This window comes from Vitis vinifera, chromosome 14 (genome assembly GCF_030704535.1).
Source record: "Vitis vinifera cultivar Pinot Noir 40024 chromosome 14, ASM3070453v1".
NCBI lineage: Eukaryota > Viridiplantae > Streptophyta > Magnoliopsida > Vitales > Vitaceae > Vitis > Vitis vinifera.
Window position 1 is genome coordinate 25912434 of NC_081818.1, and position 23657 is coordinate 25936090.

General features: G+C 34.5%; 1 pseudogene; it reads left to right on the forward strand.

The window, feature by feature from the left end:
• Positions 1 to 1815: 1815 nt before the first annotated feature.
• On the forward strand, positions 1816 to 15398 carry LOC104878325 (receptor-like protein EIX1; annotated as a pseudogene).
• Positions 15399 to 23657: the final 8259 nt, after the last annotated feature.

Here is a 23657-nt window from a genome sequence, read left to right on the forward strand (position 1 = left end):
ACCTTCCTCTTCTCCTTCCCCTCTCAACACCCACCCTATGGTGACCAGGGCAAAATCTGGAATTCATAAGAAAAAGAGCTTTCTTATGCAGACAACAAGTGAGTCTCACACTTACAGTCAGGCCTCTAAGAGTGAACCTTGGGTTCAGGCTATGCAACATGAATATCAAGCCCTTCTTCGCAACCACACTTGGAGTCTAGTTTCTCCTCCGCCCTCAACACACATTGTTGGTTACTGTTGGATATACAAGTTAAAATATCTCCCTAATGGCTCAGTAGAAAGGCATAAAAGCTAGGCTGGTTGCTCAAGGCTTCACCCAGACTCCAGGAGTGGATTACTTTGACACCTTTAGTCCAGTTGTGAAGCCCTACACCATACGCCTCATCCTTGCCTTGGCAGTTTCCTTTCAATGGCCAATTTGTCAATTAGATGTGGAGAATGCCTTCCTTAATGGGGACCTTCAAGAGGAGGTTTTTATGGCTCAACCTCAAGGGTTTGTCCACCCCCAATATCCTCACTATGTTTGCAAATTACACAAGGCTCTTTATGGCCTGAAACAGGCCCCTAGAGCTTGGTTTCAGAAGCTTCGAGTTGCATTGGTTGATTATGGCTTTCAGTTATCTCGGGCAGACACTTCTCTCTTCATTCATCATACCGCTTCTGACATTCTTATTCTTCTTGTATACGTGGATGATATCTTGGTTACTGGTAGTAATCCAAGCTGGTTTCCCATTTCATTTCCTATCTCCATGACAAATTTGCCCTCAGAGATCTTGGCCTTTATCATATTTTTTGGGCATTCAGGCTCAACAACAGGGCTCGGTTTTGCATCTCAATCAACAAAAATATATTGCTGACTTGCTCCACCGTACTCAGATGGAGGCTTCTAAACCAGCCCCTACACCCGGCAACCTTGGACGCACATTATCTCAGTCTGATGGTGTTCCTCTCCCAGATCCCTCAAAATATCGTCGTATAGTGGGAGCTTTATAGTATGTCACTCTCACTCGGCCTGATATTGCTTTTGCCATGAACAAAGCTTGTCAGTTCATGGCTAAGCCCTCTGATGTTCACTGGTTGGCTGTCAAACGCATTCTTCGTTATTTAAAGGGCACCATTTCTCTTAGTCTTCATTTTCAAACTTCCACTTCTATGGAGCTTCAGGGATATAGTGATGCTGACTGGGCCTCCTGTCCAGATGATCGCCGAAGCACCAGTGGATATTGTGTCTTCCTCGGCTCAAATCTCATCTCATGGTCCTCCTCTAAACAACGCTTAGTCTCCAAGAGCAGTGTTGAATTTGAATACCGAGGATTAGTCTCTCTCACGGCTAAGCTAGTATGGATTCAGTCTCTTCTTCAGGAGCTTTTCTTGCCCACTTCTCCACCAGTCTTATGGTGTGATAATCAAAGCGCAGCTCATCTTGCTGCCAATCCGGTCTTTCATTCTCGTTCCAAACATATCGAATTAGACTTGCACTTTATCAGGGAAAAGGTGTTGCGACAAGAGCTTCAAATCTGCTATGTGTCGTCCACTGATCAACTTGCTGATATTCTAACCAAACATTTGTCTATTTCCCAATTTTGTAGCTTACGAAGCAAGCTCACAGTCACCTCCCCGCCTATGAGCTTGAGGGGGGATGATAACCAAACAGATTCTAACCTAACCTCCTCTCCCACAGTTGTAACTGAACAACCATGTAACAACTCTCAAACCAACTCACCCAACCACCTCACCTAGCTTATAAATACCCACACCGATGTACTCTGAATACAATGAGACAATTCTTCTTTTTCTTACTTTGTATTTTATACAGAGCTTCATGGTATATCATTTCATCGTTGAAGGGAAACACTAAGCAATTCGCAGACAAACATGGCTAATACCAGTGCCTCTGTTCAACTTCTTTTTCTTGTCATTATGTCCTCGGGTTTTGTTTTCCATGTAACTCTTCAACCAGGCTCCTGCCAGGGTGATCACCATGGAGGCTGCATTGAAACTGAGAAGGTAGCTCTTCTCAAGTTCAAACAAGGCCTTACAGATCCTTCTCATCGGCTCTCATCTTGGGTAGGGGAAGACTGCTGCAAATGGAGAGGCGTCGTCTGCAACAACAAGAGTGGACATGTCATCAAACTCAATCTGTGTAGTCTTGATGATGATGGAACATCTGGCAAGTTGGGCGGTGAGATCAGTCTTTCTTTGCTTGATTTGAAATATTTGAATCACTTAGACCTCAGCATGAATAATTTTGAAGGGACTCGAATCCCAAAGTTCATTGGTTCATTGGAAAGGCTGAGATATCTCAATCTCTCTGGTGCCTCCTTTAGTGGACCAATTCCTCCACAACTTGGAAATCTTTCCAGGTTAATCTACCTTGACCTCAGGGAATACTTTGATTTCAACACATACCCTGATGAGTCAAGCCAGAATGATCTTCAATGGATATCGGGTCTTTCTTCTTTAAGACACCTTATTTAGAAGGAATCAATCTAAGTAGAGCTTCTGCTTATTGGCTTCAAGCTGTTAGCAAGCTTCCTTCTCTTTCGGAGTTGCATTTATCTAGTTGTGGACTTTCCGTCCTCCCTCGTTCTCTCCCATCTTCCAATCTTTCATCCCTTTCAATACTTGTTCTCTCCAACAATGGATTCAACTCCACAATACCCCATTTGTCACGCCCCAAGACCCACTCCAAAGGCGTGACGGTCATTTCACACTTCAAACCCGAAGGCTTACAGTGTAACCTGACCCAAACAATTATCTTGTAATCGGAAGTTACCAATTACCAAATACCTGTTCAGAGTAGCGGAACAAAATCTTAAATCCTTAAAATTCAATTTCAATACTAAAACATCCACTATCCAAAATCCATTATCCAAATATTTGCAAACTTAAACAATTCAAGTACTATAACAAATTTCAAAATCTCCAAAACTCAACTTTGATCTAACATAAAATTTGAAGGATCAATATCCAAATAACTTCCAAATACCAAAAGATCCAAATGAACATAACTAAAAGTTAAACAAAATCCAACATAAAATCCTAAGTCAAATCCTAATGATGATCATTCCTCAGCCTATCCATCACTCCTCACCCGAACTAAGGGTACTGATTACTACTCAAAAAGTGCTATTTTGTAGCTTGTAATTAATCCTTTTAAACACTTTTGAGTATTAGTTATTGCCTTTTAACTCAATTAACATGTTAAGGACCCTTGCAATCATTTCTAATCAAATTGTGTAAGTTTTGGTGTTTTTGTTAGTAATTTGATCACCAAAACAATCCAAGATTGAGGAGAGTTATTTAGAATCCATGGCAAAGCAATGAAGAGCTCAAATTCATGAAGAACCAAGCTTTGGAGCTCCATATCCCTTTGCCAAAGTCGTTCAAAGTATGCAAGGAGAGAAGCAAGGAGAGAGGAAAAACAGAGTGAAGAAAACAGAGGAAAGCTAGCTACAGTATTATTTTGCACTTTTGGAGCACTTCCCGAAGTCCATTTTCTACATTATATATACCATTTCAAAGCTCAGGAAGTCAAGAATCCAATGCTTCAAACGGTGCATGATTCAGAGTTGAAACGAAGAAGTTACAGCCACTGCAAGTCAATCACTCTAAAGTATTGCGAAATCAACCTTTTGTTGCGAGAATTTCGCAGCCTTTTTGTACAGTGTTGTGGATTTCCTCCTGAAGTTTCATGCCGCGATGGAAGCCAAACACCACAAGGTGGAAGCCAACTTAGCAGCCCTGCGAGTTTAACTTGTTGATGCAAAAATATTTCGCAGACCTCTTGAGTGTCTGCGAAATCTCGCAGACATCATTTTTCACCTGCGAAATGTTCCTGGAGCTTCCCGATATTTTTGCACCGACTCTTTTAGATATTTTTCTTCAGATTTTTGTGTCTAAATTTCCATTTTCTCCTTGTATTCAACCACTCATGTAATTCCTTAGCTAGGAAGTATCCAAGGAAGGGTAAATTACCTTCCTATATAAACTCTCTTGTAAACACTCTCAGAGGACACTGGGAGAAGTATGTAATATAGATATATCATATATAGAATCAGAGAACAGAGCACTTGCTCTGTTTTTCATATATGCTTGTTTTCTCTTTCATTTTCATTTTCTAGCCAACCAAACTCTGAGGATTTTTCCACAGAGGATGAGAGGCTAAGCTTTTTGTCTCTTGGAGTGAGGAAAGCCGGGTAAGTTTCCAAATGCATAAATTGGAAGTTTTGTTGTTTTAGTTTTTAATGAAGAGAAAGTGTGACCTGTTAATGGTTTTTATCTTTTTAGTTAACTTAAAACACCTTAGAGTCACCTGGGTCAACACTTGGTAAGGCAAGTGATTTCCAACCATGGAAATGCACTAGTTTACCCCTTGCGAGCCTCTGGGAGGTGACTTGAAGGTAGGATTTTCTAGAATTGCCAACACTTGGTAAGCTTTTGGACTCTAAGGAGACATCCATTAGTTATCTCTTGCGAGCTTGAGAAGGGAAATCCAAGGTTAAAGATCACCTTGAATGGCAAGTGCTAGGTGAGAGGCATGAACCATTGCAAGTTGCATCAGTGAGAGGGATTTAGTGTTTGAACCCATTAATGGGAAGCATCTGTACAACACCGGTTGGAGAAGGAACTATATGTTAATTCTCTAATGCGAGGAAAAGAAACAAGTGACCGGAACTCTCCTTTTTGTATGAGGAACCTGAGCCTAGTGATCTGAACTCTAAGAAACATTTTTCTTTGTAGTTAAAATCAGTTACTATTTTTGGTTAGCTTAAAACCAACCTTTTTCATTCAAACATCTTTATGTTTTCTTTTAAAGCTAACCTTGAAATGAAAAGGCACCAATTCAGCTTTGAATTGATATCATTTGTGAAGTGAAAACCCATCCCAGTGGACGATCCTAGAGCCACTATGCTATAGTAGCTTTGTCTTTGCTACCCTAGTATATGGTGTAATAGGTTATAAATTTTGTTGATTACTCCCTCAATCAAGGAGCACCAGCTGGACATGAATCAGCTGAGACACCAATTGGGCACGAATCAAATGGCGATGTTGCCGGGGATCGAACCCCGAATCAGATGGTGCCATTGCCACTGCCGCTGCTAGGGACGAATCAAATGGCGCCGTTGCCGGGGATGGTGCCACTTTACAATGATATCACCTTTCTAGAGTACTTGTGATCTTCATCACAAGTTTGGTGACTTTTCTTTTCCTTTAACTAACTCTTTTTATTTCTTTATTGTTCATATTTTAGTATACCTTTTATTTAGTTTTTAGTTTACCTTAATTTTCTTTCTTTGAATTGTTATTCTTTTGTTTTCTTTTGTGTTCTCTGTTTTTAATTCACAAATTGCTAGTTGTGCATGCCATATTGAATACCATAGCAGAGGAAGCCATGAACTTCTTGAGTTATGTGGCTGAATTTTCAAGAGAATGGGGTGAACCAAATGCTAGAGATATGGGAAGAATGACGTCTCAACCTAAAGCTAAGGGTGAGATGTATATTTTGAATGACGGCATGGACATGAAGGCAGAGATTGCAGCTATGGAAAGGAGATTGGATGAGCTAGAAATGAACCAGATGCAAGAAGTGCAAGCCATCTCTCAAACACCATTGCTACCTATGCCTTGTGCCATTTGTCGATCATATGAGCACTTGGGAGAAGAGTGCCCTACCATTCCAGCCGAGAGGGAAATGTTTGGTGATTGCAACACCTACAATTCCAATTGGAGGGACCATCCAAATTTCTCTTGGAAACCACAGCCACATCAGTATCAGCAACCTGCTCAAGCACCACAGCAAGCCTCAAGCCTTGAACAAGCTATGGTGAATCTTAGCAAGTTCGTGGGAGATTTTGTTAGAAAGCAAGAAGCCATTAATGCTCAAATCAATCAAAGAATTGACAGAGTGGAGAGTACTTTGAATAAAAGGATGGATGAAATGCAAAATGATCTATCTCAGAAGTTAGATATTCTCTAAGATTCAATCTCAAGGCTTGCCAACCTCAACACAGTACAAGAGAAAGAAAACTCTCCTTCTTAACCTTATCAAAATTCCAAGGGCATCCATGTAGTCCGGAGGCTCAAGAGGAAGAATCTTCAATGGTGAAGGAAGTTAAAACGGTTATCACTCTGAGGAGTGGTAAAGAGGTTGATCTGCCCACATGCAAGTTAGAGCATAAGGTAAAGAGTGAAACAGAGAAAGAAAAGAGGGAGGAAATCAAAGGAAAGAAAAAGGGGAAAAACATAGAGAACGATGGCTATGATGTTAATGTACATAGAGAACCACAGAGGATAGTCATCAAGGAAGAAAGGATGAAACACATGCCTCCGCCTTTTCTCCAAGCTTTGTATGGGAAAATCATACAAACCAAGTCTCAATTGAAGGATGCAAACTTCATATGGGATCCGGGCAAGCTAAATAAGGATCAAATTTTTTGATGGACTTAGTCTTTCTAAAGACTAGCTAGTCCATATCTTTTTATTTTACTTTTTAGTTGTTTTAATTTTGATTTCAATGTTTTAATTTGGATTTCAATGCTTTAATTTTGATTTCAATGCTTTAATTCTAGTTTGTTTTGATGTAATATAGGCTTTTGGATGATCAAAATCAAGAGGAATTGTAAAGAAATTGAAGGAAGTCTTTCGGAACAAAATCGGAGTCAAACGGAGTGAAAATAGGGGAAAAACAGGGGTCTGCGAAATTTCGCAGCCTCTACGAAATCGGCACTTTGCTGCGAAACCAGTTTGCAGCCCAATTGCCCTCTTTGTGAAAATTTTCGCAGCTGCGAAGCAAATTTTGGCACACGAGTGCCACTTCGCAGCACAGGAGCCCCCATTTCGCAGCTGCGAAAGCGGCTGCGAACCACCAAAGCATGAAATCCTCCATTTTGCAGGGAAAGCTCCATTTGGAAGGGTGTTTCGCAGCTGCGAAGCCAACTTTTGGCACACGAGTGCCATTTCGCAGCACAGTACCCTCATTTCGCAGCTGCGAAAATGGCTGCGAAACCCAAAAAAAAAAAAAAAAATTCATTTTTTTTGGCAACAAAAGTCCCATTCCGCAGAGGATTTCGTGGCTGCGAAAGCACTTTTGGCACACGAGTGCCATTTTGCAGCACAGTGACCCTCATTTCGCAGCTGCGAAATGGCTGCGAAGTCCCAAAAAGTGAAAAATCCCAATTTCACAATCGCACCCCCATTTCGGCAATTGTTGGACACATCTCGATCACTTCCCGAAGTTAAAATTATGCATACAATATTTCATTTGAAATCTTGGGAAGTCACGAGTCCATAGCTTCAAACGGTGCTCGATTTGGATTTGAAACGGAAAAGTTATGGCCGTTTGAAGATGACTGTGCAAACCATGAGCGGAAATGTCGCAACTCCATTTTGCTACTATTGGACACATTTTTGAAGCACTTCCTGGAGCTCAAATTATGCATACGATATCTCGTTTCAAAGCTTGGGAAGTCAGGAGTCCAGCGCTTCAAACGGTATGCGATTTGGAGGTGAAATGAAGAAGTTATGGTCGTTTGAAGACAAGCGCGCAAAGTTGAGCGAGAATTTCGCAACCGAGACACCATTTGGAAGGGTATTTCGCAGCTGCGAAACCACTTTTGGCACACGAGTGCCATTTTGCAGCACAGTTCTCCTCATTTTGAAGCTACGATACGGCTGCGAAATCACCTTTGGGCTGCAAAATCACTTTTGAGCTTTGAAATGGCTGCGAAATGATCTCCAAACTTCGAAATGGTTGCGAAATCACCTCCAAGCTTAGAAATGGCCTGCAAATTGCGAAATTGACTTGTGAAGTGGAGGGTGATTTGCAAAAACACTTTGCAAAGCCAAGAGAAGTTGCTAAAATGCCAATAGAGCCCTATAACCATGCATATGAAGAGGAGAGCCCTGCGCACCCTGGGATCACACACACTAAGCCTCTCATTCCATTTCTGACCTCCTAAAACCATCAGAGCCCATAGCTCCCGCTGAGAGCTCCAGCTGAGAAGACTATGCCACCTAAGGAGACTACCAGAATAGAGGCCAAAGTCCTGATCCAACCCACTCAAGAGGCCACCACAGACACATCAGTTCCACAAGACCTTACCATTACTTGATCATCTCTTTATTTTTTGGTCTTTACATATTATATTAGTATACATAGCTCCATGTTTTAATGTCTTATATTCTAGGATTGGATGTATTACTGATGATGCATCATACATAGATATCATTTTTGTTTAAACTTGTCATTTTTCTATTTCCTCTACTCACTAACTCTTATGTTTTTTTTGAAACATGTGGTTTCTCTTATATGACTCATACTCCATGTTACTCAAGAGGTACCACTTCCTCCCTATTTTTCAATCGCTTTTGTCACATTGAGGACAATGTTTAGCTCGGTTGGGGGGAGAGTTGAGGAAGTAAGTATTGTTAATAATGCTAAGTTATTTTGGTAATTTAGTTGTTTTTTGCTTAATTTTTAAAATTTTTAAAAGCTTTTATTCTACTCTCCATGATTATTAAGGAAAAATTTTCAAACTAAAATTGGAGAAATTGAATTTTTGTCTTTTTACTTGACTTAGATTTTGTATTATGCTTATTAAAGTTGATGAATTGTTGAAACTTCTATTGAAGTCAACCTTAGTTCTTCCACTTTAAGCTATCCACACACTGTGCACAATAGGTTCCGAGTATAAGATGAAAAACTATTTCCCTCTTGACTTAGGAAAATTTTAGACTTGGTACCTTTGACCTCATTTAATAGTGTTGGGACACCTTATAAAAGGCCAATGAGTCTTTGAAGAGAAAAAAGAAAGAAAGAAAAATGTTTGCTTGCCTTGAAACCCGAGCAAGGTCTGAGGGGTATATGGTGAAAATCTTTAAAACCTGGTGCCCTAAGCCTTCATTGGTTGGGAGTCACCGACCTCAATGCTCGTTACAAGGGTGGATAGGTGGAGTTTAACATACTGTAGGTGCTTGGGTATTAAAATTCATTCTCAAAAGTCCGGGGTAAAATCCGAGGAGTTAGTGGTTGAAAGATCCTTAAAACTTGATGCCCTAAACCTTAATTGGTTGGGAGTCATCGATGGACCCCCATTACATGGACAATTTAGAAAAGAATACCTTTAAGCCTTGTACTCCTACAATGAAAAAAATTGTGAAAAAAGAGGTGCGTTCTTAGCCTATTGGAGGTTGATTAGTTTGCTAAGCTTTGAAAAAGAACTAGGTTGGGGGGAGAGATTAGTTTAACATACTATATTCGGAAGCTAATAAATAACACTTAGATTTTTGTGGAAGAGTAAGGTTTGATCCTTTGGAAGTGGAAATGATTTTAAAGCTTAAATTTGCATAATGCCTTCTCTTTAAGAATTGTGATTAGACAAGTTATTTGATAACTCTTGTTGAAGTTTGAGTTTTATTTCTTTAATGTTCCATGTGAAAGTTAGATCATCATGCCACTTGAGAATTGTTTTTTTTTTTTTATCAGCATGATGTTGTAAATTATAGTATTGTTTACTTTTATTTTTCTCTCCTCTATTGCTAAGGGACTAGCAATATGTCGGTTGGGGGGAGTGATTACTACTCAAAAAGTGCTATTTTGTAGCTTGTAATTAATCCTTTTAAACACTTTTGAGTATTAGTTATTGCCTTTTAACTCAATTAACATGTTAAGGACCCTTGCAATCATTTCTAATCAAATTGTGTAAGTTTTGGTGTTTTTGTTAGTAATTTGATCACCAAAACAATCCAAGATTGAGGAGAGTTATTTGGAATCCATGGAAAAGCAATGAAGAGCTCAAATTCATGAAGAACCAAGCTTTGGAGCTCCATATCCCTTTGCCAAAGTCGTTCAAAGTATGCAAGGAGAGAAGCAAGGAGAGAGGAAAAACAGAGTGAAGAAAACAGAGGAAAGCTAGCTGCAGTCTTCTTTTGCACTTTTGGAGCACTTCCCGAAGTCCATTTTCTACATTCTATATACCATTTCAAATCTCAGGAAGTCAAGAATCCAATTCTTCAAACGGTGAGTGATTCGGAGTTGAAACGAAGAAGTTATAGCCACTGCAAGTCAATCACTCTAAAGTATTGCGAAATCAACCTTTTGTTGCGAGAATTTCGCAGCCTTTTTGTACAGTGTTGTGGATTTCCTCCTGAAGTTTCACGCCGCGATGGAAGCCAAACACCTCAAGGTGGAAGCCAACTTAGCAGTCCTGCGAGTTTAACTTGTTGATGCGAAAATATTTCGCAGACCTCTTGAGTGTCTGCGAAATCTCGCAGACACCATTTTTCACCTGCGAAATGTTCATGGAGCTTCCCGATATTTTTGCACCGACTCTTTTAGATATTTTTCTTCAGATTTTTGTGTCTAAATTTCCATTTTCTCCTTGTATTCAACCACTCATGTAATTCCTTAGCTAGGAAGTATCCAAGGAAGGGTAAATTACCTTCCTATATAAACTCTCTTATAAACACTCTCAGAGGACGCTGGGAGAAGTATGTAATATAGATATATCATATATAGAATCAGAGAACAGAGCACTTGCTCTGTTTTTCATATATGCTTGTTTTCTCTTTCATTTTCATTTTCTAGCCAACCAAACTCTGAGGATTTTTCCACAGAGGATGAGAGGCTAAGCTTTTTGTCTCTTGGAGTGAGGAAAGTCGGGTAAGTTTCCAAATGCATAAATTGGAAGTTTTGTTGTTTTAGTTTTTAATGAAGAGAAAGTGTGACCCGTTAATGGTTTTTATCTTTTTAGTTAACTTAAAACACCTTAGAGTCACCTGGGTCAACACTTGGTAAGGCAAGTGATTTCCAACCATGGAAATGCACTAGTTTACCCCTTGCGAGCCTCTGGAAGGTGACTTGAAGGTAGGATTTTCTAGAATTGCCAACACTTGGTAAGCTTTTGGACTCTAAGGAGACATCCATTAGTTATCTTTTGCGAGCTTGAGAAGGGAAATCCAAGGTTAAAGATCACCTTGAATGGCAAGTGCTAGGTGAGAGGCATGAACCATTGCAAGTTGCATCAGTGAGAGGGATTTAGTGTTTGAACCCATTAATGGGAAGCATCTGTACAACACCGGTTGGAGAAGGAACTATATGTTAATTCTCTAATGCGAGGAAAAGAAACAAGTGACCGGAACTCTCCTTTTTGTATGAGGAACCTGAGCCTAGTGATCTGAACTCCAAGAAACATTTTTCTTTGTAGTTAAAATCAGTTACTATTTTTGGTTAGCTTAAAACCAACCTTTTTCATTCAAACATCTTTATGTTTTCTTTTAAAGCTAACCTTGAAATGAAAAGGCACCAATTCAGCTTTGAATTGATATCATTTGTGAAGTGAAAACCCATCCCAATGGACGATCCTAGAGCCACTATACTATAGTAGCTTTGTCTTTGCTATCCTAGTATATGGTGTAATAGGTTATAAATTTTGTTGATTACTCCCTCAATCAAGGAGCACCAGTTGGACATGAATCAGCTGAGACACCAATTGGGCACGAATCAAATGGCGCCGTTGCCGGGGATCGAACCCCGAATCAGATGGTGCCATTGCCACTACCGCTGCTAGGGACGAATCAGGTACCTGAAAAGTAGTCAACAAATAGGAATGAGCTCACAGCCCAATAAGGAACATTAATGTAGTCCATAGATCAAATATTTCAAATTCACTTGCAAAATAGGAGACATTGTAATCAATCATTTTCATAAACCTGTGAGTTCATTTTTTTTTTTTTTTTTGCCAATACATTTAAAATTTCTAACTGTATGCATTTATTTCTGATTCAAACATTTTCATATCAAATTCAATCAAAACATTCCAATAATTTATTTACTTTGGTCATCAAACATCAAAGAGTGCCCAGTTACGTGGGACTTTTCAAATGGGTGGCTAGCCTCAAATTGTTCCTTTAAGGTGGACGGAACCAAACACTACTAGTACTAGTAACCTCTAACCAAAACCCCTAGAAGTTGGGGTTCAAATCAATTACATTCCCCACCAAGGAATGTAAAGGTCAACTATTATATCTCATTGATAAAGGCCAAAAGTCAACTATTATATCCCGTTGACAAGGGCCAAACAAACCAGAGTCAAATATTTATTTCATTTGTTCAAATTTACAACATATAATATCTCCACATTTCTTTGTCAAAAACAAAATATAAAATTCTAATATAATTTTCATGCAAAACATGTTTGATTTATGCATAAAATAGAAAATAACTCAAATGTTTTCAAATAATGTATATATCTATATAAAAAAATAGTTTCAAAAAAATTTAACAACTGCATTAATTTCCCTTACCTCAAAAGAAGTCCTTAAAAACTTTAGAGAGAAAATAATCCTGAATATCTACTCTTCACCTAACAAAATATAAGAGGAATAACTATTACTATTTATCTATAATTTAACTAATATATTCTTTATTTAAATAAATTAATAAATTCCCAATTTGTTTCTAATAACACAAAGCCCTGTCATTATTAAATAATACAGTACTCAATAGTCAAGTACCCATCAAAGTCTAACAATACGGAGTCCTGCTTCTATTAAATATTACATACCCAAGTATCCATCAAAGTCTAATAATAGAGTATGTGAAAATCCACCAACTAGATTTCAACCATGAAATCCTTATAAAAAAAAAAGTGGATGCATAGTTCCCACACGCATGCAACCAATGCACACGCGTTTTTTTTTTTAAAACTTAAGATCTCCCAAATTCCAAAAATAAATCAAAATCTTAAATTTTCACTATTTGATATTAAAACGAATAAAAAAAATTCAAAAAATATCTAATGTGCTTGAAATTAACTAATGAATCTAAAATAATAATTTAGGGGTTATAATTTTACCTATAGAGGTTTGTTCTTCAAACCTTGAAATTTTACCTCAACTTCACGTTCTCTGGAAACTCTCTGCGAATAGGAACGCGATTCAAAAAAGAACAAAGAGAATTTTCTATTTATACCTAGGGTATTATTTGTAAAATTACCTTTTCACCCTCTTCCATTTTATTAAATTAATTAATTAATTAATTTAATGTCACTATTATGAATTTCCTAAATTACCCTTTAAAAAAAACTTGGGCGTTACACCACTGGTTATTCCGGATGAGAAATCTTGTGTATCTTGATCTCAGCTCCAACAATCTTCAAGGGTCAATTTTAGAAGCATTTGCAAACAGGACTTCTCTTGAAAGAACAAGACTGATGGGTAGTCTCTGCAACTTGAAAACACTGATCCTTTCTGAGAACAATTTCAATGGGGAAATAACTGAACTGAGTGACGTTTTTTCTGGGTGCAACAACAGTAGCTTAGAGAAGCTGGATCTGGGATTCAATGATCTGGGTGGTTTTCTTCCTAATTCACTAGGAAACATGTACAACTTGCTGTCTCTTCTGCTCCGGGAGAATTTATTTCTAGGCTCAATTCCGGATTCAATAGGAAATTTGTCTAATTTGAAAGAGCTGTACCTCTCCAATAATCAAATGAATGGGACCATTCCAGAAACTCTTGGGCAACTAACAGAGTTGGTTGCCATAGATGTCTCTGAGAATTCATGGGAAGGTGTCCTTACAGAAGCCCATTTGTCAAATCTCACAAACTTAAAGGACTTGTCCATCACTAAATATTCATTGTCTCCAGACCTAAAATTGGTTATCAATTTCAGTTCTGACTGGAGTCCTCCTTTTAAGCTCCAATACATCAAGTTGAGATCATGCCAAGTGGGTCCTAAGTTTCCAGTTTGGCTTAGAAATCAAAATGAGCTTAACACTCTAATACTCAGGAATGCTCGAATTTCAGACACCATACCAGAGTGGTTTTGGAAGTTAGACTTGCAGTTGGTTGAACTGGACTTGGGCTATAATAAATTAAGTGGCAGAATTCCAAACTCATTAAAGTTTGCTCCCCAATCCACCGTTTATTTGAACTGGAACCATTTTAATGGTTCTCTGCCACTTTGGTCATATAACGTGAGTTCCCTATTTTTGAGTAATAATTCATTTTCTGGACCGATTCCTCGGGATATTGGGGAAAGAATGCCCATGCTGACGGAGTTAGATCTCTCTCATAACTCTCTAAATGGCACCATTCCCTCGTCCATGGGTAAACTGAATGGTTTAATGACTCTGGACATCTCAAACAATCGTTTGTGTGGAGAAATTCCCGCATTTCCTAATCTAGTGTATTAAGTAGACTTGTCAAACAACAACTTATCTGGTAAGCTGCCAAGTTCTCTGGGTTCTCTAACGTTTCTTATATTTTAATGCTGAGCAACAATCGTCTTTCCGGGGAACTTCCTTCTGCCTTGCGGAATTGCACAAACATCAATACTCTTGATCTAGGAGGCAACAGATTTTCAGGAAATATTCCAGAATGGATTGGACAAACAATGCCAAGGCTATTGATTCTACGTCTGCGTTCAAATTTGTTTAATGGAAGCATTCCGTTGCAATTGTGCACTCTTTCTTCTCTTCATATATTGGATCTTGCACAAAATAATCTGTCAGGATATATTCCCTTTTGTGTGGGGAATTTGAGTGCTATGGCATCTGAAATTGACTCTGAGAGATATGAGGGACAATTGATGGTGTTGACGAAAGGAAGGGAAGATCGATATAAAAGTATCCTCTATCTTGTGAATAGCATAGACCTGTCGAACAATAGCCTATCTGGAGATGTGCCTGGAGGGCTAACAAATCTTTCAAGGTTGGGCACTTTGAACTTGTCTATGAACCATTTGACAGGAAAAATACCAGACAACATTGGGAGCTTACAACGCTTGGAAACTCTGGACCTCTCAAGAAACCAGCTTTCTGGTCCAATTCCAGCAGGTATAGCTTCTTTGACTCTCTTGAATCACTTGAACCTGTCCTATAACAACCTGTCAGGTAGAATTCCAACAGGCAACCAGCTGCAAACCCTGGATGACCCATCAATATACAGGGACAACCCTGCACTATGTGGGCATCTAATAACAGCTAAGTGCCCTGGTGATGATGGAACCCCTAACCCTCCCAGTGGAGAAGGTGATGATGACGATGAAGATGGAGCTGAGGTTGAAAAGAAGTGGTTCTACATGAACATGGGAACAGGATTTGTGGTGGGGTTTTGGGGAGTTTGTGGCACCTTAGTAGTAAAGGAGTCATGGAGACATGCCTATTTTAAGCTTGTCTATGACATCAAAGAGTGGCTGCTTCTGGTTTTCCAACTGAATGTAGCCCGTCTCCAAAGGAAACTGAATTTGGGAAGAAGCCAGCATCGTACTTGAACAAGCTTTTTACAAGTTCCTTAAATAAATGAATGCTCCTATGTAGTTTACAACCTTCTGAAATATAAAGTTCTGATTCCAAGTTTATCTAATCAGCTTCTGTCTTTTATATTCTTCTTCATATTTTTCCATCTTTTTTGTTACAAATTCACACAAACACCTATATATATTTACTCACATCTCAAAGACTCGCCAAAAATAAATAAATGAATTGATAATGTCCAATTTTCGGCATTGTTTTGTGTGTCCTATATATCATCTTTTCAACACAACTCTGAGGCAACAAGATATGATGGAAAATTTACAAGAAAGAAAGAAGGTGCAAGTATAGATGGGCACAATTGTTCAAGCTGATCACCCAGAATCCTGAGCCATGATTTAGACTTTTTTTTGTGGCTGAATCATCGTCCTCCTCCAGTCTACGTCCTCAATTTTTCAAACAATTTGTTCAGGCCAATCAAAACTCATCATTGCTTCCAACACTGAATGAGTGGTAGCTTTTTTTGATAACGATAAATAGAAATCCACAAGATTACGAAGCACAAAGTAGTATGCAAAATACTGAACTCAATTTCTTTTGATTAAAATCACATCCAAATGAACTCAATCTGGTCTTCTACCATTTTTTTTTACCCCACACTCTTCTCCTCTATCACTAAGATAGTTGAGTGCAAGAGGGACACTGTCCACTACTGACTTGGGGTCAATGCTAAGGGCCACAGCCATAAGATAACTTCTCTTTTAAATATTAATTATTCAAACTTATGGTCAACTTTTACATAACTTATCTACTGTTTTAGGGCCTAAAATTCCAAAATGAATTAAGGAAGGTACCACTAAGGTTTCTTTTCATTGTACGAGGAGAAATGAAGTCTAATAATTTGCAATGACATTCCATTTCCTGTCTAGATTATGAGTACCCTTATGGACTAAATTATAGGATATGGAAAAAACTAGGTCTTGCTGCAATTTACGTCTTTGACTTTAAAGGCTTAAAAAGTAGGTCCTATTGGCTTCCATTACAATAAGCACTTTGATGATATTGTTATGGATGTGCTTGTAAAATTTTGATGCTTTTCTCTTTGTTTCCATAACTCGTCCACTGATTATCCAAAATGAACCCATTTTAAGGGTATTCTTCAGATTTTCCCATCTAATGTGAGTGCCCTATATTTGACTAATAATTAGCTTTTTATAACAATTCCTCAGGACATGATCGGAGGGAAAGAATCACTACTACAAAAATAATATATGATGTCACTATTTATGGTGTCGCATTTAAAATAATGACACCATTGAACTTAAAATTTATAAAGGTGACACATCATATAAAAAATCTTCAATTAGGATAGTTAGATGATGCTAATTTCATATTTACGGTGTCATTTTTTGGAAGTGACACCATATGAAATAAAAAGTTTTAAATTTTATAACTTAATGGGCCCTTTTTAAAAATAGTGAGTAGGAACAATTTATGAAAAGTCCATTGTTTCCATATATACATTAACTAATATAAAAGATCTTATTGCTTAACCCTAACCATCGTTTTCTTCTCCTTCTTCTCACACCCATGGTCGGCAAACCCATAATTGATATTCTTTGCTTCGTAAAATCTCCGGTAAGTCAAAATCTCTTATCTACCATCTTCATTTTTTTTATTAATGCAAAAAACTTTGTTAGTATAATTGTTTTATATCTCTTGATTTAGTATATCTATGATGTGGGTTTTGTAAATGGTGTTTTTTATTGAGTTCCAGGGAAGTAAAAACTAGGTTTAACATTCTAACATATTTTTTGTTTCATTGCTAATAAGCCCCAAAACAAATGAAAACAAGAAAAATGAATTATTTTTAAAAATTTTGTCTAATTGAGAATGAGAGATACACTAGTTTGTAGTAATTTTTCGCATGAAATAGTATTTTATTGAAGACTTGACTATATTTGATACTTTTTTCCACCGTGCTAGGAGCTTTTTGGTGAAGTCTAACAATAGAGATTGACATCTACTACAAGATGATACTCAATTAATCCAAAAGCACTTAAGTTATTTAGGGTTTTCTTCGATTAACCTAAGAAAACATTCCCACTTTCTTTGTATTGAGTCACCTAAATAGAATAGGATATTGGGTATCAGAGTCGTAAAGGGTATTATAAATATGACTTTTTTTTTTAGAGTCACCTACATGGAATGAATTATTGGTAGGTGAACAAAATATTGAGGTGATTGTAATAGTTGAATTAGTAAATGGAAGATAAGTGTATGTTGCTTTGTTTATTCTATAAAAACAATAATTTTAGTAGTTGAAATTTACATGCTTTGTTGTTTTATAAAAACAATAATTTTAGTATTTGAAATTTTAAAATGTGAATGAAATGCCTGAAAATATGTTTTGAAAAATAGGATAGTAATAAATGGAAAATAACTCATTTCCTAAAAATATTTTGATAAATTAAAATAATATGTGGTTAAAATATATTTTTGTTAAAGTATTTAAAAATGAATCAAAATATTAATAATTGTTATTTTGTTTGAAAATAATTTAGGAATATAAAATAATATTGGGGATAATTTTTGAGTTTAAATTGGGTTATAAATGGTTAATTTTTTTAGGACTGTCCTTTTTGAAAATAATCCAATGATAATTTTTTTAAATAAGAATGTTGAAAATAATTTTAAAAATAAAATTTTGTTGGTAATGATTTTTCTAAAAGTATTTTAGGCATAAATGGAAATTTCTTGTATGAAAATAAGAGAATTTATATATATATATATATATATATATATATATATATATATATATATATATATATATAATAGACATAAAAATAGACTTCTTTGATATTTAATAAACAAGTGAATTTTTCTCTAAAAAAAGAATAAAATAAGAATTTCTCTAGATAATAAAATAATTTATATATGAGATAGTTTTCAATAAGAAAGTTTTGAAAATAAATTTGGGATAAAATATTTTTTAGTAAGTTTTGTTTAGATAATTCAAGAATAAAGTGGTTTATTAACTTTTCTTAAAAAATAACATTCTTCTTTCTTTTTTGAATTGATCAATTTTTTTAGAAATAAAATTGTTAGATTCTATTTTTTGTAAATGTTTAAGAAATTCTAAAAAATTCTTTAAAAATGAAATGACCTTTCTACCACATTCCTTGTAATAAATAATTATTTTTTTTATACATATTGTAAAGTAAAAAAAAGTCTTTGTTTAGTTAACCTAAGAAGACATTCCTACTTTTCTTTGCGTTGAGAGTCACCTAAATGGAATAAAATATTCAATATCATAGGAGAGTAAAAAGTATTGTAGAAATGATTTTGTTGAGAGAGTTATCTAAATGGAATGAGATATTGGTAGGTGAATAAAATATTATGGTGATTGTAATAGTTGACTTAGTGAGTGGAGGAGAAGTGTATGCTTCTTTGTTTATTCTATAAAAACAATAATTTTAGTAGTTGAAAACGTGTATGAAATGACTGAAAATATTTTTTGAAAAATAAGAAAATAATAAATGGATAATAGCTCATTTCCTAAAAATCTTTTGATAAATTAAAATAACTTGCAGTTAAAATATATTCTTATGAAAGTATTTAAAAATGAACCAATATATTAATAATTGTTATTTTGTTTAAAAATAATTTAATAGTCAAAAAATAATACTGAGTTCAAATATGACTACTTTGTTATGAGATTCATTAAAGAAATAATTGTTGATTTTACAGTTATTGCATCAAAGGTTTTACTCATTTAATGAATTGTACATAATTTCATACTTTCAATTATTGTGATATTAATGTTATTCTCATTTGATTTCAGTTTGATGACAAATAAAACATATTCTCAAGTAGAATTTGATGAAATTAGAGAAAAATAGATTACTTTTGTGTTATAACTAATCATGAATCATATTGATGTATTGTGATCATTCATGGTAAATCCCTTAGTTGTTATATGATTGAATTTTCCATTGATATTGTATAACATTACTTATTCTTTACGAACTATTTTTATACCAAAATGAGAAAAAGGAAAAAGAAAAAGAATACTTAGATTTGTTTATTGTTTATAGCATCACATTTTTATTTTCAATAAGAACTCTAAAACTAATTAAACTATGAAATGCAGGTATACACTCTTGGGAGGACAATATGAAGAATAAAAAGAAAGGAGAAAGAGGCAACAAGATTTAGGTTTTTAGATATGACTCTTATGTCATACATTATAGGACATAAATGTTACTTTATTTGGAATTGAGAATTTTGGGTTTTTGGATGCAACTCTTGTGTCATTTTATGGTTAGCCGGTTTTATGCATATGAAATGCAAGTATACATGAATGTTGGGAAGCTTAATATTTCTAAATCATGTTTTAATGTGTATTCACTTTTCTTTTTTAGTTTTGGTGGGTTTGATGTGTTTGATGTACTATCATTTTGTGAACATTTGATATACAAATATTATTGGATGATGTAATATGTTACAAATTAATTCATAAGCATTATGAAAATATAAGTTAAATGTAATATGATTATTATATTTATGGACAATTTACACAGGTTAGTCTTATTTATTAATAAGCATTACAAAAATCTACAAACTAATCAACAAAAAACAACCATATCTTCCATAATCATTTACAATGATGTGACACCATAAATTAAAGGTGATACATTTAACGTGACATCATAACTCAAAGATGATGCATTTAATATGACACCTTATATATCTCATACAACTCTATATCAAATTAAGCATTACTAAAAATATATGGTGTCTCTTCTGAATGTGTCACCATTTATCTGCTTTGGTGTCGCTTCCAAATACGTCACCAATTGATACCCTCTATGGTGTCAGTGGATAAGGTGACGCTATGTTGTAGTGACACCCTATGTTTATAGTGACTTATTATAAATGTCACCATATATCTTTTTCCTTGTAGTGAATGCTCATCCTAGAAGACTTAGATCTCTCTTATAAAACTCTGGAAATGACACTATTGTCCATGGGTAAATTAAATTGTCTAATTACTATCTCTAACAATTATTTATCCAAAGGAACTCCTTAGTGAAGTGACAAATTCCTTATTGGTATATATTCCATTTTATAAAGACCATTTTATATATAAAATATTTGTTATATTGAATCATTGTAATAATAGGATTCTCTGTAGAGGAAGGAAAATCACTACAAATATCTCTTTAAATATTTTAGGTTATGAGGAAAGAGGGTTATAAGATGGAGATCTGAATTTGTAATAACCATACATGGTAAGTAGAGATGTGAGAAAGAATTGAAGATATTTGATGCCTCGGCTCGAAGTTCAAGATATAGATACAAAAAATAGGAAAATAGGAGATATTTCAAAGTTCAATAGTATCTATTTTTTTCTCTTTTTTTTCCCTAAAATATTCAATATGGTATAATGCAATTATTATCTTTCATCCATGAATATGAATGTAAGAATGGTAATTGACTAAATGATATTAATTTTATGATTATTTTTAGATGTGTGCATAAAAGCACACTTTTTCCTTTCAATTATCTTAAGCTAAACCATTGAGTTATCTATAAGTCACAAACTTCTGACATTTTATCAATAGTTTACATTTTTTGGACGAACATATTCTTTGTTTTTTAATAGTATAGATTTATTAATTTTTGTACTTAATTTTGCTAAAAAGGTGCAAAAATAAAACTAAAACAAAACAACAAAAGAGATGAATTTCAATTAACATATTAAAATACCTTGAATTTTTAAGTTAGTAATTTAACATGCACTTTGTTGTATTTCCTTAGTGGAGTCTTTACCAAAAACAGTAGACATGAGTAGAAAAATTGGAGCTTGCTTATCTAGAAGGTGAATTTCAATTGCTAACTACTAAGATTCATGTCCACTCTTCCAATATAAGGTCGAGTGGGCATATTATAAATAATGGTGAAGTGGTGACAAGTAGTTGCAAAGTCGTCCAACAAATTGACCAATAAATGGTGCCCTAATTCTCAAAAACCCCAATTTAGATTACCTAGTTTGCATGTCTTTTTTGTTATGTTTTTCCAATGGGATCACATAAGTTTCGACTTTCCATCTAACCTAACTCAATAACAATGTAAGTGCGGGCGGTGAGTTTTGAGGAGAAGTGATGAGGGTCTATTGTAGACCCTCAATTTTGTCCCTTTAGCACATGTCTTTAAAATTCGTTTTCAATGCTCCACAATAGTTCCTTGGTGGCCCATGGCTACTCATACCACTTACCTTTTTCTGAGTCACCTCGGAGATTTTGGTTGAGGGATTATTTGATCCCTTATTGTGACCCTTGGCAGCCCTAACTTAGACTTAGGCTTTTCTTGTTTTTTTAGGATAGCTTTTAGATACACTTGGCCCATTAGGCACTACCCTAGGCTCACTTAGTCTCACCTTAGGCCCATTTAGGCACACTAGGCCTACGAAGACTTTTATTTTATTTTATTTTATTTTATTTATTTATTTATTTTGTTTTTAATTTTAATTTTATGATTATCATTCACTTTTTATTGGTTATCTTCCTCTTTATATTATTTTCCTTAACTTATTTATTTATTTATTATTTTTACCATTTTTTAATTTATTTACTTATTTATCTATACATGCAATTATTTAACTTCAAAAATTTCATGTTTTTGCAAGGAAACTTACCATTGGAGTTTAAGGAAGATGGGACTCTCCTTGGAAGGTTTTGGAGGGGAATTTGAAATTGGGAAGATTGCTTTTGATTGGAGGATTTAAAAAACAGAAGAGAAGAAGAAAGGAAGGAGGAGAATTTTCCTTTTTGGAAACAAATTTAGGTCTTGAGGGGTGATATATATAGGTGAGAAAAGGAAAAGAATGGAGAGATTTTTCTTGGGGGGCAGAGCACACGGAATTTTGGAAAAAAGCAAGGGACTTCGGACGGAGATCGGGCTATCATTTAATCATCAAGAGAGGATTTTCTCTTTCACTTCAAAGGTTAGTTTTCTATATAGTACTTTTATTTAGCCTAGATTTTTTTTGGAAATTTTAGTTTTTGATTAATTCTTTGTGTTAAAGTTTATATTATTTTTTTAAATCCCCAATTAGTTTAATTCTAATCTATCTTTTAGTTTAAGTTTGTTAATGATTTTAATTCTTAAGTTTAAATAATCATATCGAATAAAGTTTGTATTTTTAATCCCAATTAGTTTGATTTTAACTTGTTTTTTAGTTTAAATGTATTTTGTTGATTTTAATTCTTAAGTTTAAATAATTGTATTGAATAAAGTTTATGTTTTTAATCTCAATTAGTTTGATTCCAATTCGTTTTTAGTTTAAATACATTTTATTGATCTTAATTCTTAAGTTTAAATAATCATATCGAATAAAGTTTGTATTTTTAATCCCAATTAGTTTGATTTTAATTTGTTTTTTAGTTTAAATGTATTTTGTTGATCTTAATTCTTGACTTTAAATAATCACGTTAAATAAAGTTTATGTTTTTAATCTCAATTAGTTTGATTCCAATTCGTTTTTAGTTTAAATACATTTTATTGATCTTAATTCTTAAGTTTAAATAATCATATCGAATAAAGTTTGTATTTTTAATCCCAATTAGTTTGATTTTAACTTGTTTTTTAGTTTAAATGTATTTTGTTGATTTTAATTCTTAAGTTTAAATAATTGTATTGAATAAAGTTTGTATTTTTAATCCCAATTAGTTTGATTTCAATTCATTTTTAATTTAAATGCATTAGTTGATCTTAATTCTTTGTTTTAAATAATCACGTTAAATAAAGCTTGTATTTTTAATCCCAATTAATTTGATTTCAATTCGTTTTTTAGTTTAAATATATTTTGTTGATCTTAATTCTTGACTTTTAATAATCACGTTAAATAAAGTTTGTGTTTTTAATCTCAATTAGTTTGATTTCAATTCGTTTTTAGTTTAAATACATTTTGTTGATCTTAATTCTTAAGTTTAAATAATCATATCGAATAAATTTTGTATTTTTAATCCCAATTAATTTGATTTTAATTTGTTTTTAGTTTAAATGTATTTTGTTGATTTTAATTCTTTACTTTAAATAATCACGTTAAATAAAGTTTGTGTTTTTAATCTCAATTAGTTTGATTTCAATTCGTTTTTAGTTTAAATGCATTAGTTGATCTTAATTCTTAAGTTTAAATAATTATGTTAGATAAAGTTCATGTTTTTAATCCCAAAATAGTTTATTTTTAATTTATTAGTTTAAATAATCATGTTAGATAAAGTTTATATTTTTTTAATTCTAAATTAGTTCAGTTTTAACCTATCTTTTAGTTTAAGTATATTTGTGATTTTAATTCATTAGTTTAAATAATCTTGTTAGATAAAGTTCATATTT